Genomic DNA, 8,641 nt, shown 5'->3' with positions numbered 1-8,641 from the left:
CAAAAAAAAAAGTGTCACTTCTACTTACACTACATCTGTAGTCCAGGAACCTCACAATCAGTTGATATGATAATCTTCTCTGGATCAGCAGAACATTGCTTTTGGTAGTGTCCTTATGCCATACCTAGCATAAGCATCGTTTATTAGAAAACTGTTAAACACATCTGTAGTATGAATACATTTGTACTTTGTGTGTTTCCCCTCACAATACCAGTGTGGAGCCCAAAGATATTGACATTTACAAAGGAAATAACAGAAATCTGAGTAATTTTGCACAGTACCATGGCAGAGGTGGGAACTCATTCCAGGATTAATTCTACACCTCACACAAACACAGTTAAGACAAATACTGAGAATAACCAGGCTTGTAGTCTTGAATCTAGTTAGGGCAGTGTCTACCCAGAGTCTTGTTAGCAGTGGTCTGCCACCAGCAGTGATCTTGGAGTGAGTTTACTGCCCAATAAAAGAGGCCGTGTGACTCTGACTCGCTGCAGTGCTAAGTCACCTCTGATGCAGTCTACTCTAATGCAGTTTGAGGTCAGAGTGGGTAAAGAGGCCTGGCATCATGTCCTGCTGTGTCTATAGGAGAATATCTGAAGCACTTTAGCTGTTTCAGAAGTGAATACTGCATTGGTTTGGATTTATTCCTTTTTTTTTTTTTTTTTTCTTTAGTGTGTAGTGGCACTTTCCACAAAGGCAGCCATAAAAACTGCTGTGTAGTTAGTGTACTCTCAATCCTTTTCCCCAAAGCTACAAGCGTTGGTCTACTCTATGCACTTTTTGTTTCATACCCAGGCACAGTGCTTCAGATAACCTGAATATTTTTCAACCCCTATGTTTCCTTTGAGAACGCTAGTTGCACACTCACCCCCAAAATCTCACATTAATGCTTCTATTTTATTTTCTTTTTTTCACAGTGAAACAGGAACACCTCTTCATATGTTCAACAGGTTGGTAAGCTGAACCTTTTGCTGTCTACAAGTTTCCAAGCACTGGTTTTAAGGCATACTGACAATTCCAGCCACATTACTTGTTACTGAGGTTAGAAGTCTGTCAAAGGAGTTTTTTGTATTAAAACACTTTCCCACACCAGCCACTCAATACTGTAGAAATGAAGTTTTAACTTGTCTTACTAATCTTACAAATGCTTGTTGTGTTCCTAATTTCTAGGGAGAGCTCCACGTTTAACTGTGCAACAGAAAGAGACTGTTTGCTTAAATAAAAACAGCAGTGTAACTGCTCACTACACATATCTGGATAACAGAGTAGGTAAAAAAAAAATTAAAACATTCATTATCAACAAAGACTACAAAAAGTTGAAGAAAAATCAACACCTTTAAAGCCAGCAACGTTATCACATTACACAGAATGTAAAAATACAGGCCACAGCAAAGTCAGGCTTACACTGAAAAGCAAGTGTCTTGCTCCCAAACATCCTTTTGTTTGGAAATGGTTGGGTTTGCAAGTTAGTGAACGACAAAGCTCTTGTGCTTTTACTGTTGTATGCTTTGCAATATGACAAGACTAAAATTCATTCATTAAAAATATTTGTAAAGAATAAAACTGGATCTTCTGTCTTCAGAAAACAATATTTAATGTGAGGAAATGCATTAGTGAATGCTGTGGTTTTACTATGAGAAATACATAACAGAAGGCAAGCACAAGGAATATACTTAAATGAACAAAAAAATATAGAAAGCAAAGATAGAATAAAACGTTGTTATTTCCTGAAGAAACAACTCTTTATTCCCAGCTCTTTCAGTGTTAATGGGATACAATTTAAAATACTTCTCTGATGATTCACATAGAAATGATTACCTAACTGAGCTGGGAACAGGAAAATGTACAAAGACACATATTTGGTGTTAAATCAAACAATTGGAAAAACTGAAATACAGCATTCCCTCTGTGGTAAGGCTATTAGCTCCTTTACAAATTATTTCCCCTAACATTTCACATTTCATCTCAAATATATATTTAATTTAAATCCGATAATTAAATTAATTAAATGGTAAATCACATTAGGCTGGGATTAACAGCTGTGTTAGACAGAGGTTTTTACTGTAACTGTAAAACCACAGAGTATTCTCTTATTCTTGGAAGAATCAGCCGCAGCTGAAATCATAAATTAAATTGATGCTATACCCCTCAAATATTTATGTTTTTAAATGACTTGAAGATAGTCCCTATGTGGTTAATTACTTCTACAGTTTGCCATCTATTTTCCAACCTACCATCATGTTGTTAATTACAATGTCTTTTGTGGTTCTGAAAGGAATTTCTTTCATTTATTAATGGTGACATATATCAAATAGTTACTCTTAGAGCAGACGATAAGTGAGAATTGTGTTTCTTTGTAAGATTGTTAAAACTGGCTGTTATGAATCAAAATGGCAATAACTCACAGTATCTCCAGTGACCCTTTTGAAAAGCAGTTTGAAAAGCAATTTGGAAGACTATGTGGAGAGTTGTAATTACATAAAATATCTTCTTCAGTAATAAATATAAAACATGTAGAAACAAAAACACTTTATGTAAATCTCCATGATGATTATTTATTACCTCGTGCATGGAAACAAACATTCAAGTAAATTAATTCAGTAATTTATTTTTTTTCCTAATTCCATCACTTTTATAATTAATAGAAGATCTTATTGAACAGACGGGTTAGTTCCAGTTTTAGATGTAACTCTTAAAAAGGACAGTTAAAACATCAGGTACACTGCATTTGAGATAAGGCAAAGATCCTCTTTCAGATCAATGGAAATGAGAAGTAACTACATTAGATTCTGTGTTCCCTCAGTATCGCCTTGTGAACCTCATACTATTTCTGGCACCTGACATAACTTCAGTTATATTACTTCCCCATGCTTGTGCAATTTTGCAGTATCTGAATAAGACTCAGAGCCATGGTTTTTTATATATATGTCATGTAAAGAAGCTGGATGAGGCATGGATCAGGCAGGGTGATGAGAAATTTTATGCAAGAGCTGGGAAAGCTCCTGAGCTTCCCCCAGGTGCCCACAGCTGACAGAGGAAGTGCCCATCCTGTATCTACGCATGGATGATGGTCTCTGCTGGGAATGTTTTCCAGCCTCTCAGTGTGATGTCAGGGCAGCTAAAGGCCACTAAAGCCCAGTGGCCTGGACCAAACCAGAGGAACTCAGACACGTACAACTTTCAAACATATTTCCAATGTTAGGCCTTCTCAATCTGCATACTATGATCTTTTACATTAGAATTTTCTGGAGCACTGAGCAACTGCTACAACAGCTAAAATGTTCAGAAAGATACACTGCATCAAAACCAACAGCTGGAACAAGTGAGGATCCAAACATGAGCACACGTCTCAGCAGGAGCTTTCCACACAATGATAATGAGCCCCAAGTGCTTGTAGTGGTGGAAGAGCCATAGGCTCAGGGGCTGAATGCTCTGCTGCAAGTTGCTGAGCTCCAATAGCTTCTGCTCCAGCGGAAGTGCAGATTCTCTCCAAAAGCCCACCCACATTGTGTGTTGAGAACCTGTCAATTGTGCCAAGGTCTTCCAATCACGAGGATGAGGAACATAGCTTATCATAACAGAGTTCAACAGATTACTGGTACAGCGGGAGCTGAGCTCTAATCCAAAAACCAAAATCGCAGGGCAGGTGAGAGCTGAATGCAATCTCTGAACAATGTCAGTCCCCCTCCCGCCTCTGCTTCTTTGATGATTGCTCACCAAACTTCATGCGGATCGGGGGTTGCAAGTCTGGTTACTCCCTCGGGCTCACTAGTCTAGGGTCTAAAGGGCCTTTGTCCTTATCATCGCTATTCTTTACAGCGGCTTCTACCGCAGGAAGAATGGTGGGCTCTATTGGGACCGTGGATTTCATATGTTCTTTTAGAGATTCAAAAACCAATTTCCAGGAACCCAAGAAGTCTTAAGCCATAGGGTCAGAGAGCATAGCTGCATCCCACAGCCTCACTCCTGCTTTATCCCACGTTTCTGTGTCATAAATTGTATCCCTGCCTACTACTTCTACATTACGGGAGACTAAATTGAAGCTTTCCACTTTAGCATGATGCTTCTGCAAAATCTTTCCATTATTTTGCAAACCTCCTCCTCCTCCTTTGTTGAACTTGCTCCCATTGCTCCCCGTTTCTCACGTCTGTCCTGCAGAAGTGATTCTGCCTGAGCGACGAAACCTCAGGCAGCTGCGTTTCTCTCAACACTTCCCCAATACAGGCTTCTATGTCGATCCCAACGCACTCTCTGTGGCTTTCCTGAGCATTGTGTTTCTCTCAACATGCTCACGGTAAGGCTTCTCTAGGCCCTGTGCTTCTCTCAGCACTCTCTTGATAGGGTTTCCTTCAGCCCGCTGCAGACTGATCTGCTTTTCATGTCTCTGTTCGTGCGCCAGTTGTGGCAGGAGAAGCATGGACCTTGTTGCTGGCACAGAATGAAGACATTAATTGTATGTGTTACAACCAGTTATACCCACGCAACAACCCATTGGACACATGTAGGAGCCAGGTGCCTTGTGTGTGTTTGTCTGGCACAAGTAGTTGCTGAACATATTTACTCATTTGCAAGGTCTTTTGTTCATAATGTCTTTCTTTGTCTCACAGGCCTTGCTGTATGTCCCCTCCTCCAGAGGAGCCCATGTTTTCTGCAAGCCATGAAGAAATGATGAGAACTTGCTTTCCCTAAGACCTAATTTTAACTGAAGTCATGATGACGGTACAATATTATACGTCATTTACAGCACTGTGATGTGGAACATATTTCTTTAGAACTGTTTCAGAACAGCATTTGCTTAATTATGAACTAGGCAAGAGGGTATAGAGTAAACAAAGGTAAAACAGACGCTACAGGGAGAAATGTGGAGGTGAGCTGAGGAATGCAGCCTTATCTCTCTTGCGCCAGGCACTCACGTGCTCACATACTGGTTCAGGCTGTGACTTACGAATTCCACTACAACCTGCAAGTCACAATAGCTCAGCAATTGGGGTGGAGAATATGTTAATAACTTCCTAGAATCAATTGTAATATCCCCTCCTATTCCTGCATATGTATAACTTGCCTCTATAAACATCCTCAAAGTGTCACTTTGCGGTGTGCAAACTAGGAGGGGGCTACCCCTTTGCACCCAGCATGTGTGTGCTGCACTGTAATAAAAATATATACCTGCTTTATAACTACTTTGTGGTTATAGAGTTTGATTTCTGCAAGTCAATAGCACAACTTCAATTAAATGTCACTATCAGACATGTCAGTAGTGGAGTACCCATAGTCTGAAGTATGTAAGAAACATTTACCTGTTTCCTCAAAGCCACATGTAGACACAGTGCCCCAGAAGAAACTTTGTGCCAAACTGTCCCACAGGTTTTTTTTCTGGCGGTCCTACCGTGGCTGACAGGAAACAGTGCCACATAGTTCCCTGAACACTAGGAGGAGAGAGTTTAGGATTCAGACCTGCATGATACCTGAAGAAGCCCTGTAACATCTGCACACTCAAGAGAAGGTAAAGGAAAAAGCATCTCCAAACTGCATTGCCTCTTGCTTTTTTGTGTGTGTCTCTGTGTATATGTACATGTGTGTGTGTGCACATTCATTCCTCTTGGCCCTATACACAATGTTATCACCTTTCATTTTTAATTTCAAAAGCAGGCATGCATTCATACACACATACACAGAGGTTGCTTTATACCTGATATATAACAATACTGGGGACCCAGACTTCACTTCTGCAGCGGGAGCTTAGGGTTAGGAGTCTCCTGTCTGCCAAGGAAGAGCAGTGGCTGTTATGGTCCTAAAACAATACTCTTCAATGCTGAACATAGAGCGTGACAGAAGTGTTAGGTACAAGAGGTTTTTATAACATTTTTTCTGAAAAGGAAACCTTGCCAAACAAACTACTACATTTTATCACAGTAAATGCAGTACTAGGAAAAGATCTGCCTGGCCAGATTATCCTGGGCTTTGTTTAACTTGCCATCTTAGTTGATAGTGTTTGATTGCTCAAATCTCATATAGATGATTGAAGAGTCAGCAATTTGTCATATATGCATGCTGAGACAAAAATGAAAGACTACACAAATTCTTTGTGGGGAAAAAAAAAAGACCAAAATTCAGTTTTTTAATGAGATAAAAGTTAATCTCATTTATTGAACCATGTCATTGGTCCTGGTGTATATTGTTACTATTCTAATATTCCTTGAGTCTCTGAGAAAATTCCCCAAACTTGATTTTTGCTATCCCACTTCGCACAGCAGGAAAGTATGTTATTTCTTCCAATATGAATTTATAACTTTTCCTTAGGTAGAAAGTGACTTTTCTTCATATTTTTTTGTTGTTTGCATGCTCTTTTTGAGGACATTTTGTGGTACAGTCTGCTTCTTTAGAAACTGGGGGTTACTGTTTATATGGGGCAAATTATGACTTAAAACATAAAAACATGACTTTATTCAAATACATGACTGTGAATTTATCTGGGTGATTCATTCCTACATTTTGGCAAACATCCTTTGTTTTGGCAAACACCTTGAAGTCTTTTGAGTGTGATCCAACTCAGCAACTATCCCTGAGCTCTTGACCAGTAAGCAGCTGACCTACTCCCTTTAATCCCACAAGTGAGATTTATCTGAACACAGAATCAAGTGATATCTAACAAACTCTTTAGATAAAGAAACAAGATTCAAATTCATATCTCTAATTAAAAAAATGATGTACAGTCACTATGAAGAAACTTCCCTTCTATATACTATCACGTTCAAACCCATGGCAAGTACAAGAAGCAAAGAACTCCTACCTCCACAGGGAACTTTCATTCTGGGTCAGTCTTTAGGAAAGTCATTGGGTGAAATTAACAACTGTGACATTTATATGATGGTGAAGAAATGAAACTGTCTATCAAAGTTTGTAATAATAAGGCCTATTTGTGCTTATTAGTTTGCTCTTTGGGTCAGTACTTTATTTCTGCACACTTGTTTATACCATGCTGTCTGTGGTTTTGTATTCTCTCTAGCTCCAATAGAAAAAACAGCTGAAAGTATCATAAAATAACTCAAATCTCAGACAGTACCAGAATGGAACTCAGGCTGGTATTCTTGCTTGGGTGCAGCAGCATGGTGAAGGAGGTATGTACAATTATAATCACTTTTCTTTCCTGTTCAGATTATGAACCACACTAACCATCTGTCATCATGATTAAAGTCCAATCTCCTAACAGTACTGTATGCTTTTGCGAACAAGAACCCATACTTTAGGCACAAGCAACTTGTGCTTTAGGCACAAGCAACTGCTCTGTGAGGTCAATCAAGATACATTTGGATCCTATAGCTCTTTAGTCCCTCGTGCTCCTGGACACATGAATACTAAGACAATGCTGTCATGATTCAAGACTTTACCTTGTTATTGTGCTACACACCTCCTATCTCAAGAAAACATAATTGTAGTGATTTACAGAATCAAACTCTATAACCCAGAGTTAGGTTATAAAGCAAGTATGTTTTTATTCAGCATTTGGCGCCAAGGGGGTGCAAGGGGATAGCTCCTCTGAACTTGCACACCGGAAGACAAAAACTTGGTACAGATATAGGCCAAACTAATACATAATCAGTGTTTGTCCCGGAATTCATATACATATTCATTACATTTCCGAGAATCCATCAGCACACGGTCCCTCCCTCTTGCACTTGCGCCGTGGGCAGTGGGGCTCTCCTTCTGGTGGTCATGGGATGAAGGTTCATTGTCTTCCACCGAAGTAATCCGATCCTGACCTGTTCCTTGTGAGATGTTTTCTTCAAGTTTACAATAGAGTTTCAAGATGTTCTTTTCTTATCTGGCCTGCATTTCTATACAATAGTTAACCCTTATCTTGTCCTCTCTTTACTCACATTCCTATACAATGGTTCACATCCGGCTTGTTACATTCTTTTGTCTTGGCTTCCTTTTACAGCCAGCCCATGTTTACCTTTCATCCTCTAATTCAGTAGGGGTTGGAAGGGAACTCCAAAAATCATGTAGTCCTACCTGATGAAGTAGACTCCCTAGAGAGGGTTACATAGGAAAGGGATTTGAATATCTCCGTAGGATACTCCACAAATCTTTGGGCAGCCTTTTCTAGTGCTCCCTCACTCTCAAAGTAAAGTAGTTCTTTGAGAACTACATAAAAACCCTCTGTTTTTATGGAAATTCCTGTTTTCTAGTTTGTGCCCATTACCCTTTGTCCTGTCACTGCACACAACTGAAGAGTTTGGCCCCATCCACTTGACTCCTTCACTTTAGATATTTATCAACACTACTGAGATCCCTTCTCAGCCTTCTCCTCTTCAGGCTGAACAGTCCCAGGTCTCCCAGCCTTTCTTCATACGGGAGATGCTCCAGGTTAGCAGGAGAGCCCTGCTTTTTTTTTTTTTTTTTTAAATTGGGAAGCCCAGAACTGGATCACAACTCTCTGAACTCTACTAGACAGCCAATTCTCAATCCATCTCAAAAAATCTTCAGGCTTGCTGACACTGGCTGATATGCAGCCTATCTAGGGAACTGCCTCAGCTCAGGGCTGTTTTGCATTGCCCTAAGGTGAATCCCAAATGTGAGAGTAGGCTGCACAAAAGGGGCTGACTGCACCAAAGCTCCTTTCAGTTCTTTCTCCAAGATA

This window comes from Phasianus colchicus, chromosome Z (assembly GCF_987193195.1).
Source record: "Phasianus colchicus chromosome Z, bPhaCol1.hap1.1, whole genome shotgun sequence".
In the NCBI taxonomy this organism is placed as follows: Eukaryota; Metazoa; Chordata; class Aves; order Galliformes; family Phasianidae; genus Phasianus; species Phasianus colchicus.
The sequence above is the reverse complement of the archived record's forward strand: the minus strand, read 5'-3'. Positions refer to the sequence as shown.